Source organism: Rutilus rutilus (assembly GCF_951802725.1).
Source record: "Rutilus rutilus genome assembly, chromosome: 9".
NCBI lineage: Eukaryota > Metazoa > Chordata > Actinopteri > Cypriniformes > Leuciscidae > Rutilus > Rutilus rutilus.
The window spans coordinates 5,694,138-5,705,569 of NC_140223.1; positions in this window are offsets into that span (position 1 = coordinate 5,694,138).

Below are 11,432 nucleotides of genomic sequence, written 5' to 3' on the forward strand. Positions count from 1 at the left end.
CGCTAGAAAACGCGGAGGGCGACGAGCAAATTGGAGCGAATAACCGTGTCTTATGGTGTTGAGCACCCATTCTGACGCGCCCTGAATAGCCTCCCATGCTTTTGCATGCATAGCTAGGGGTCGAATGGTCTCTGGGTTCAGATCGCCGCGTTGCGCGGGATGGGGAACCTCTATCAGAGAAGATGGGGCGGCGCGCGCGCCGCCGATGCTCGGACACGAGGGCAGAAGAACAGGGCTGGCCGACTGTGCAGATTTTAGTAGCTCGATCTCGGACGATGGAGCGTGAACTGCTGTCAAATAACCCAGGCGCGAGAGCGGCGTGGGGATTATGGTGTCTGAAAGTGGGTGCGCGTGCTCGTGAGCTGGCGCGGGATTTGCACTTATGACACGGCCAGTGTTTGGGGGCTTTATGAGGTTTGCAACCTGTCTGGCAGAGCGGGTAGTGGGCAGGTGTGAGCACAAGGCTGTGGGCACATTTTCTACACTTGATGCTCGAGCGGAAAGTTTCCGCTTTAAGAGATAGCGCTCTGGACGCGTTGCCATGGGAACCTGGTCTGTGTGAGGCAGTGAGCACACGGGAGTGGGCACTTTTTCTACACTTAATACCCCTGCGGCTTGAGCCGTAGCAACTTGAGGTAACTGAGTGACAGAGCGAGCAGCGAGTAGGTGTGAGCACGGAAGTGTGGGCACATTTACTACATTTAGTACTCGAGCGGTGTGAGGCCGCTTTATGAGAGAGCGCTCTGGGCGCGTTACCATGGGGATTGTACTTGTGTGAAGCAGTGAGCACATGGGTGTGGGCACATTTTCTACACTTAAAGCACTTATACTCTTTTTGAGATTTATCTGGGTCGCCGTGAAAACGGCGTTTGTGTGCAGGCGAGCGAGTGTTAATACTGGCTCGTTGGCTGCGGTGTGTGCTGCTGCAGTAGCCTGAACATAGGGGACTGACAGAGCTGTGCGTTTTGATGGCGGTCCGGCCGTAGCGGGACTCAACCATCTTTTCCTCCTTGCGGATGCTAGGAGGACTTCGTGGGCTCGGGCTTCAACGCGATCTTGGGCCGCGGGCCCCGTGGGGGCGGCGGTCTGTGACGGCTGGTCGAGCGCGACCTGGGGCGACTGCCCTGGCGTCGCTGTGAAGCGCTGGGAGGCCTGGAAGAGCGCTGGTTAGAGCTGCGCACAGGAGGCTGAGTTTGAGGGCGGCCTGTGGCTGGGCTCGAACGGCGGGGCAGGAAGAGGTTCATCGCCTGCGACGCCTTCTGCACTTCAGAGAACCGATCCACAATTCCGCTGACCGCAGGGCCAAAGAGGCCGGTGGGCGAGAGTGGTGCGATCAGAAATACAGCGCGCTCTGACTCACTCATGTCCGCGAGCGTCAACCAAAGGTGTCTGTCGATGACGGTGAGCGCGGCCATGGATCTGCCGATGGCTTGAGCAGCGGTCTTGGTAGCGCGTAGCGCAAGATCCGTAGCGCTGCGCAGATCGGTTAAGGCAGACTGATCCGAGCCCTTCTCGTCCAGTTCACGGAGGAGGTCGGCTTGAAGGATCTGAAGAATGGCCATTGAGTGCAGGGCGGAAGCAGCCTGGCCGGAGGCGGCGAAAGCGCGGCCGGCGAGAGCTGAGGTGGTCCTGCAGGCTTTAGACGGCAGGGCAGACTTTGAGCGCCATCTAGCAGACGGCGGGCAAAGGTGCGTTGCCACAGCATCCTCAACGGCGGGGATACCGTTATAGCCGTTCTCGGCGGCTCCGTCCACCTGGGAGAGAGCCGAGGAGACTGGCGAGCGGAGTCTGGTGGAGAACGGAGCGTTCCAGGATTTAGAGAGCTCGGCGTGGAGCTCAGGCAGGAAGGGTGCTGACCTAGAGGCAGGCGCAGGGCGGCGGCTAGGTAGAAAACACCCGTCAAGGCGATTGGGCTCCGGCTCCTTGGGTGGGGACCAATCCAGTCCCATTCTCTCGACCGCTTGAGTGAGGAGGCGGAGAAGCTCCGCGTCAACACTAGCGCGGGATCTGGAAGACTCCAAAGTCGAGGGGGCGGAGCGGTGAGAGCCCGACCACTCCTCGCTGTCAGACGCGAGCAGAGAGCAGCTGTCAGCGGCATCATCTGCATCATCCCCCAGGACGACGGCAGTGCGGGCAGAGGCCGGCCGCTGCGCGTCGGTGAAGGGTGGGGGGGAAGGAGAGAGCGAGGCTCGCGGGAGAGGTTCCGGCGAGCACTCAGCTGTAGCGTCCAGTTCCGGCGGCCTTTGGGAGCGACGTTTCTTCTTACGTGGCCCGGAAGAAGTGGCCGGAGAAGGTGGAGGTTCTTCAAATTTAGCGAGTCGAGCCCGTAGGGTCGACATCGGTAACTCCTCACACTGTTCGCAGCCGCCCTCGGAGAGAGCACGAACCGCGTGGTCGAAGCCCAGGCAGAGAGCGCACACCACGTGGCGGTCTCCGTCGCTGAGCGCGGCTCTGCACGAGCCACAGGATGTGCGAGGCATTTGCAACAACGCCTCGCGCTCTTTTAGATGCAAGTGTGTCGCGGCGGACACACAAACACACAACACAGAGCAAGAAAAAGGATATATATATGCCGGATGGCGCAGCAGGCAGGGAAGGCTGAAGGCGGCGAGCGGCCGGCATCCTCAGGCTGAAATCCTCGGCGTGCTGGTCGCTTGATTCGACGGCGGCTTCCTCGGAGATCAGCGATGCGAAGAGCTTCGCTGAAGAGACAGAAATCAGCGAAGCAGCCTCTGTTCCTTGCTTATATACGCTAAGCCACACCCCTAATGACGGGCTGTGACGCATTAAGCGCGTCAAGCGCGCTCATTGGACGTGACGTCACGCGCAAGGCTCAGCCATAGGCTGCTGCAGTTGCCGCAGAGCAGCCAATGGGCACGCGATTCGCTTGCCCTAGGTCTGCAGGCTGCCGCACTGCGTTGACAAGGTTTAAAAAATTAAGGATAATTTTTGGCTTCAGTATCTCGAGAAAGGAGACTTTCCCGCAGCGTAAGCTAGCTTACGCAATACGAGAGAACCTCTCGTAAGAGAACAATGACCACTCCAATTGTAATTGCGTCACACTCTGGGTGCTTCTCAATTCTTATTTGTGCATCCTCGTTTCCTTTCCTTGCTTCCTTTCCTTGCGTCTCAGCTCCACCCCCTGTAGGATGTGAGGGAAGACTGCAAGCAAAAGAAGCGAGGACGGAGGAATCGAATGAAAGCTTTTTTATACATTGGAATACTTGATCACTCGAGTGTCACTCCACAGCGTCGTCAACTGCACTCAAAGGATCTGCCCTTATGTTGTTAAAGTTTGGTTATTTAAGAAATTCATAATAAATAATAATAAAGCAAGATGTCCTGTTGAAATATGTGAGATGTGTGGTTTGTATAAACTGCAAAGATAAAGTATAAATTAAAATTATTGTTACAGATGTGATGGGGGAGGATAATTTATACGTGCGTCACGTTTAGTCGATAAAACTCTTCCGCGAAGGATACACCTGTGTATCCTCGCTCATGACTCCTCAGGAAGCCTCCTCACTCCTCGACTCCTCGTGGTGCAATTAGAGAATTGAGATGTCCTTCAAGATGACTGAGCTCGATCAGTTTCCGGGTCATAGGATGGAGGAAGGAGGAGAGAGGAGACGAGGAGGGATATTGAGAAGCACCCTCTGTGTCGTCGTTGTTGTTTTTTCCTTCTATCTCCTCTTCTTCGTCCCCTCTCCTCTCACGCTCTCCTCCCGTCCCTCTGGCATGTCACATCGCTCTCTAAACCAAACTGACATGTGAAATACCCAATCAAAGCCTAGACTAACTTTATACACTTCTAACAATATGAAATATTGCTTTCAAAACACGTGAGAAGTACCGATGTACAATATAAATCAAATATATAAACAAAACAATATAAAGATAAATTTAGAAGAAAAGTAAAATAATATAGATCATTTCAACAGGGCTACATACATTTGTTGAATCTGAATATCAGTTAATTTTAATTATTGGATCTGTAGAAACCTTTTACTCACAAAATCACACATTGTCAGTAAAATGGTAATTTTATTTGTTGTTATTGTACATAGTTATTGTACAGATGTACATTATTGTATATGAATCTGTTTATAACAGGCTTTATGTAACTAAAACAAAAATCAAATAAAAAATAAAAAAACCTGATCAAATTCAGGGAATTGTTTAATATATTAACAAATAATAGATTGTTGTTTTTCTACATTTGTTTCCAGTCTCTTTTAATTTTGGTATTTCTTTGAGTAAGCATTCAATCAAAATCATTTTCAATAATTTTCTTTCTTGTTCTCTAACATATAAAACACAAATCTTGTGGCATTTCACAGAAACACTAGTTTATTAGTTAACTAACTACACATTTACTTTATGTGAATCTAACAAAACATTTGCTCACTGTGACACAGAACAATGCTTTCTAATATGAGTCACTAGATTACTTGATGTGGTGAAACTCTTCTCACACTGAGTACAGTAGTACTTCTCTCCAGTGTGAACTCGCTCGTGTGATTTCAGAGATCCAGAATTAGTGAAACTCTTGTACAATATGAGCACTTGTAAGGTTTTTCTCCAGTGTGAATTCTTTGGTGCTGTTTCAGATTACCAGATGTAGTAAAGCTCTTCCCACAGTCACAACACACATGATCTCTCACTTCATTGTGTGTTTTCTGGTGCAGTTTAAAACTGTCCAATCTTGAAAAACTCTTTCCACAGAGAGAACACACATAAGGCCTCTCACCTGAATGAACTTTTAGGTGATTTTTTAGATTTGATGATAAAATAAAATCTTTACCACACTGATCACAGTTAAATGTTTTTTCTCCAGAGTGACAGAGCAGATGATAATTGAGTCTGGATGAAGAAGTGAAACTCTTTCCACACTGAGTGCACGGATACGGTTTCTCTCCAGTATGAATTCTCATGTGTGTCTCAAGGTTTACTTTCTGTGTGAAACTCTTTCCACACTGAGTGCATGTATACGGTTTCTCTCCAGTATGAATTCTCATGTGTATGTAAAGGGTTCCTTTCTGTGTGAAACTCTTTCCACACTGAGTGCAGGTGTGCGTCTTTTGGGCTTTTGTTCTTTGAATTGTAAAGTTACAATGTCCCTCTTCCACTTCATTCAGTTCTTGTCTTTGCTCTTTCACTCTCACCTGGTCTAAAATACACAGAAGTACAGTTTAATTTAGTAGCAGAAAGCAACAGTATTCAGATCTTTTATGTGGCAAAGTTTTGTTCTTTCATTCACTTGTTAATATAGTAAAAATATGTTTGACAACTTCTATAAAGGTTATGATCATTTGGAGTATTTCTCCATCATTTATCATCCATATACTGCTTATTAATTCACATCTATCAAAGCAGTCAACAATGAAGAATCAAGAATGGACACCAACCTATTTGTTCCTCAGTATCTTCATGTTTTATTCTGGATGGTTCTGGATCACTCATGTCTTCAATCTCCTCTTTAATAAACTCCATCTTTAACAGTCACACAGATTTCAGCTGCTACTGCTGGAGTTTGTCCTTCTCTTGTAGGATGATGGGAATATTCCCAGTATTTATTGGTGAATTGTTGTGGGAGGGGCTTCACTGCAGGTGTGAACTGTGATCACTGTGTTTTTATCCAATCTGCATTTAAAAAGAACATGACCATCATGTTAAACTGAGATGCTGAAAAGCCTTTTTGTCTCCAAAAGTTCCCTGTTTTCAGCTCATTCATTATGGTGTAACGACCACTCATTGGCCCAATGACGGAGTCCAACGGCCTGGGCGAAGGGATAATGCGTCTATGTATTTTCAGCTCCAGTGAAGTTCATTTAATTTATTGGAATTTAGTTTCAATATAACTTTAGCTCTACGCTTAATCTGACTCCAATTTCAAATGATAATCAAATGTAGATTGTGTTTCTGATTAGAAAATAATCATAAATATTGATTATGAATTAATTTAGATCTCTGATTATTCTGAGCATCTCATATTATTCAATTTCAAATATTCGTTCAATAAGGACCCGGTGTCGCTTTGAGACATCACATCGCGAATGTGCGCTCACGATCACAAACTAGCTAGTTCTAAAATAGTCAGAGGGAGCAGTGCAACTATTTTACCCTAAGCGGCCACTCACTGCTGACTCATAACAAAGGTGTAATTTGTTTTAATAGTTGCAAACTTGCTAAGTCAGTGATAGTCAGAAATCGGAAGGTCTCGTTGATGATGTGCCCCATGCTCCATTCATTAGTGCTTTCGGTTTGATCTATCCTGGATAGAGATTTGCGGAAACACCAGACTATACTTTAATCTACTGGTAATAATGATTTCTGAAAATGAAGAGTTCAGATGCAAAAGCCTCTAAGTGCCATCTGAAATTTTCTTCTAGAATGATCATTTTTGTCAAGCTCGTATATTTAAGTTCAGTAATTTCACTTAAATGGCAATGAAAATTACCTATTAATTGTCATTTAAGTGAAATTACTGAACAATCAAGATGTAACATTTACTTGTCAGGTAAAATGTATCATGCCAATTACACAAGTGATTAAAAGCCAATTCAGCAATAATAAATGATTACTCAAAACAACATGACATCAATTACTCAAAGATGACTCTAAAAGTGAGCAATGCATTCCTGACAGAGACACACAGTGGTGTGTGAGTGTTTTCCAACAGGAAAACACTGAAACAGCACTTTATGGGGATGTTCCTGGTAAAGAGTCCCAAAGACTGTTCTGTCACCTACCCTTAAATACCCAGAACAGAACAAAAAGAGTTATACAAATATTGTTTAGAGTTGTTTGGCCCAATCAATTTACCCCAAAGGGTAGCACCTAGTTTCTTGATATATCTTAAAGAGATACCACCCAGAGAGGAGAAACAGTATTCTCCTAATTTCTCAACCTTTCTCATTAAACCAGTGACTGCAATGAAATTAAGACCATTTTACCAATCACAGACACTTAAAATGATACCAAACATGAAAAGGAAAAAACAACATATTCACAAGATAAAACATATGTGATATATAGACATCCCCTTTAAAAAAAAAAAAAAAAAAAATGGAATATTGCCTAATTTGCATATTTTATTTTATTTTTAAGACAAAGTGTAATACAAAAAGTATTTATCTTAATATGAAGACTAAACTGGTAGAAATGTATGAGGATATCTTTAAAGGGAAGAAAAAGTCCCATTCACATGTAGTGTGATAATAGTTTCACAGGTTGTGGTCATTTTCAGGACTTTTGTCCCGGGTAGAGATTTTGGCACACATCCCACGTTGTTCAATGGGCTCATATTAGTCTATAACAGTTGAGATATTCTCCGCTAAATGAAATGCATACAAATCTTACCCAGGACCTAGACTATTAGCAGTGTTCAGACTTTTTGTTTCTCTGGGCTAATCGCTCCTACAATGAGTGTCTATTTTACACTGGCTCAGGGGCCATGTATAATGGGCATGCAGTAACGAGGGCCTGGGCTTACCTCACACTGCATTGGCATTCAGTTGCCTCGAGTTGTAGCAGTTTCCTTGCTAGATGCAGCTGCTTAGCAAGATGCACTGCCTAGTACAGCGACCGTTGCTCATACGCTTCCTTCGCATGTCACAGCTCGCCCGCCACCTCCTCCTATGGGGTCAGAAGCTTCTGAGGTCGCTTCTTTCACTCTAAAATTCCAGCTAGCCCAATCGTGCTATCCAGGTGGCCTCACGACAGCCTGTTGCCGAAGAGAGTAGAGACTCCATCCCCAGGCGTTCCAGCTGTCCAGGATATCTTCGGGGCCGCACAGTTACCTCTGATTTATTCCCTTGCTAGTTGTTTACTCCCTTAAACACGGAGATACTGGCTCACAGCTGACGCCAGGGTCTACGCAAAGTGCGTTAATCCCCAGTGAGCCTTTTTGCACATCACTGTGCTAAGTCAGGTCAGAGGAGCAGGTTCTTTAGTTGCCCCGTAATGGCCCAACTAGGACCTCGTTCCCTGGACAGCCTTCCTGACTTTTCCTCTGAGATTTCTCAGGGATGGGGCACTGTTGGCAACCATACCGGGCCGGAGAAATCCAGGTTCTGTTGTGGTGGTTCAGCCATCTACCTCTGAAAGAGCTTAGATACTTTAACTTCTGTGAGAGCTCCCTCTAAGAAAAGAGGCTTGCTTACGATCTGAAGTAGAACCTGTTCGTTGTTGGTGTTCTTCTCACGGGAAAACCCCCGAAAGTATTCAATCACTTCTGTGCTTCCTTCCTGCAGAAGATGGCTCGGAGTGTGGCTGTTCCGCTCCACCCTCAAAATTATGTTTCCCTTAAAGCACATCAGGATGCAGTTGAGATATAGGAAGTACGACTTGATCGTCAGGTTCCTGAGCGGTGTAAGGAGATGAAATCCCGGCCTGGATTATGCCCAAGGTTCCTACCTCTCTCTTAAAACGGGACCAGGTGGTGAGCCTGCAAGCGCTGCCCCGGAGGAGGCAGACCCAGCCCTGACTTTTCTCTGTTCCTCCCGCTAGTGTGGATAAATAGGACAGAATGCGAAGTCTCAGGACTTCTCCAGCTCTTGTCTGTTGTGGAAACCAGCTGAAGGGAAGGCGGTTTCCATGCGGAGGTTGGCCTACATAAATTAGTGTGGCCATCATCTTGGTGAAATTCCAAGGTGCACCGTGCCTACTTGGGTAGTGTGCTCCTCCATAAAGAGAGCTCCTTCCTGGGTGTTGACACGAGTGACTTGCTGACAGATTAAGAGTTGTGGGCTGGGTGACACCAGCACATTCGCTAAGAAATTAGCCTATGTGACGAGCCGGTTGCTTCTGTGGGCTACCTTCTCACAAAGCCAGATTCACCTTAGCCGGTTTGTAGTGTCGGCTTGCTGCGCCATTCCCCTCCAATGGACTGGATAAGTGCGTCTTTTGCTCCAGATGAGTTCCCTCTTCCGAACCCAGTCGGTGTTGGAAGTGGCGGAGCGTCCGATACTAGACCTATCACTTGTATGCTTGTGTAACTTGTGTTAGGTGGGGTCTATATGTTGTGATCCCTACGGCGATCCCATATGTGTATTCTTCCACGGGATTTACTTTTTACAATGCTCGAAGATGACAGGCTCCCTAGTGTGATCCCAATCAGTCGACACGTCGACTACGTCACCGTTCCCTCCTTTAGGGAATGAGGGTTACATACTTAACTGAGACGATCAGTGGTTCTCAACCTGTTTGGCCATGGGACCAAAATTTTACGATGGTCATTCATCTGCAACTGTGTGTTTGTGTGTGTGTGTGTGTGTGTGTGTGTGTGTATACATTATACATAGTCAACATTTGAAATGGATCAACATTTGAAATGGATCAAAACCTTTCATCAAAGTTATTATACATGCATTTTGAACAATACCCATTCTTGTCTTAGGACAACTTTGATGAACTTTTTTTTATCCACTTCAAATGTTGACTACTGTACATACATACACACACATATAAAATTAGCCTATACAATTACAATAAATTTGCTAGCAAATTTATTTCACAAAAATGGTTCACACACAAATAACATATACATTGAATAATAAGAATATGATTAATACTGATGAATAAACAATATAAATGTAAAGATTTTAAACAACAGTCCCAAACTACACTGTTAGAAAAAAAAAAAAACTGGCTGCCTTAAATAATTTCAACTTAAATTGCATTTAACTGATTTAAAAAATGAGTTGAATCTTGTATAACTTAAAAAATAAAGTAACTTATATTGATGAGTTGATGTAGTCATGACTTATTGATCATGTCCTTTTTTACAGTGTAGTTTTTGTTAATACAAAAAAAGAGTCACTAAAATAAAATGTACAAAATAACAGAAAGTGAAATAATGTGAAGTGGCATTGTAAGAGCCAATTTAATATGCTGTCAATTTGTAATATAATTATTCTCAGCTTATTTCTGTTCAACGTGCAGTGCCGTATTATTTAAGAATTTACTTGAAGTTATCCTGTATAGAGTTTACTTAAAGTTTTCCTTATATAGAAATGACTTGAAGTTTCCTGTACTGCATTTACTCAAAGTTGTCTTTGTATATTTTACTTGAAGTTTTCTTTGGATTTACTTGGAGTTAGCTTTAAAGCCACTCCTCTTTATATATTCATATACATATATGTTGTTTTAGCTAAATGGATTCAGTTTTTTGTATTTAATAATTTAGGGAACAAACCCAGTCTCTATATGATGATATCTAGGTGAAAGAGTCTATGATGGGATTTATCAGACCTCAGTGACGTGAGACAGACAACGGTCGGTTTAGCCAGTCTGTCTGCTTCCTGACCTGAGCCCCAGATTGTCATGTTTGAGCTCTAAGACTATGTGCCATATTACTAGAGAGAAGAGCGGCACCATCCCAGGAGGGATGAATACAATCTCTTTTCAACAGGTCAGGTCTGCCCCAAAAACTTCCAAATGTCAAGTAAAGACATGACGGTAGGAATGACCAACTGAAAGGGAACATGTTTAAAAGCATTATATTTGAATGCATGCATAATATTTATAATAATTTAAAAGCAAAGTTTAATATTACTTGTCAATTAATAAACTATAATAACTATATGAATATATTACATCAATCAAAAGTAGTTATAATTCATATAAATATATATATAAAAAAAATAGCAGCAAAAGATAGACAATTTTGTCTCTAAAGTTTGTTTCACACTATAAACTGCTTTGATTTGGAGTGAGAGATACAGGGGTAGTGGCTTTATTGTATGAGATACATGTCACTGCACTGATTGGTCCAGTTTTGTTCTGCGATCTCTAACCCAGAATAAAACCGGCTCCGGAGCAGCTTAGCCGTGTAGCGTAAGTTACCATGATGATGAACACAACTAAAAAACAATCCACTTTCTTGAGTCCGAAAAAGCCAGTTTGTTTAAACTAATCTCGAACTTTACCTGTTAGCAAATGAAACCGGCTTTGTGCAACAGGCCACAGGATGTTTTTATTGCTTTACTAGAGACAAAGAACTGCCTTACACTGACAGCTAAATGACAAGTCAGAAAGTTACAAGTCAAAAACAACTTCCGCAAAACTAACGTCACAGATTTAAAGTTTATTTGACTATACGTTTGCTTTATCTGAATCTCATTTATTTTAAGTAATGGATCTGTAGAAACCTTTTACTCACAAAATCACACATTGTCCTTACAATCACTCCGCCCAAGTAGCAGTGCTTCGCCTTCTGAGAAAATAGTTCCCAGTATTTAGACGTTTAAAAAAAATGACTGTCTCATATGACCTTGCTATTTGTACACACTGTGACTATACAAATCACAACATGTAAATAGGAAAATGTTGGCGTTATTTTGTCACTTATTGGGATTAGTATGGTAGCTGTAGCCATTTACATCCAATCTTTGTGCTAAGCTAGGCTAGCGGTGGGTGAGTCAAACAGA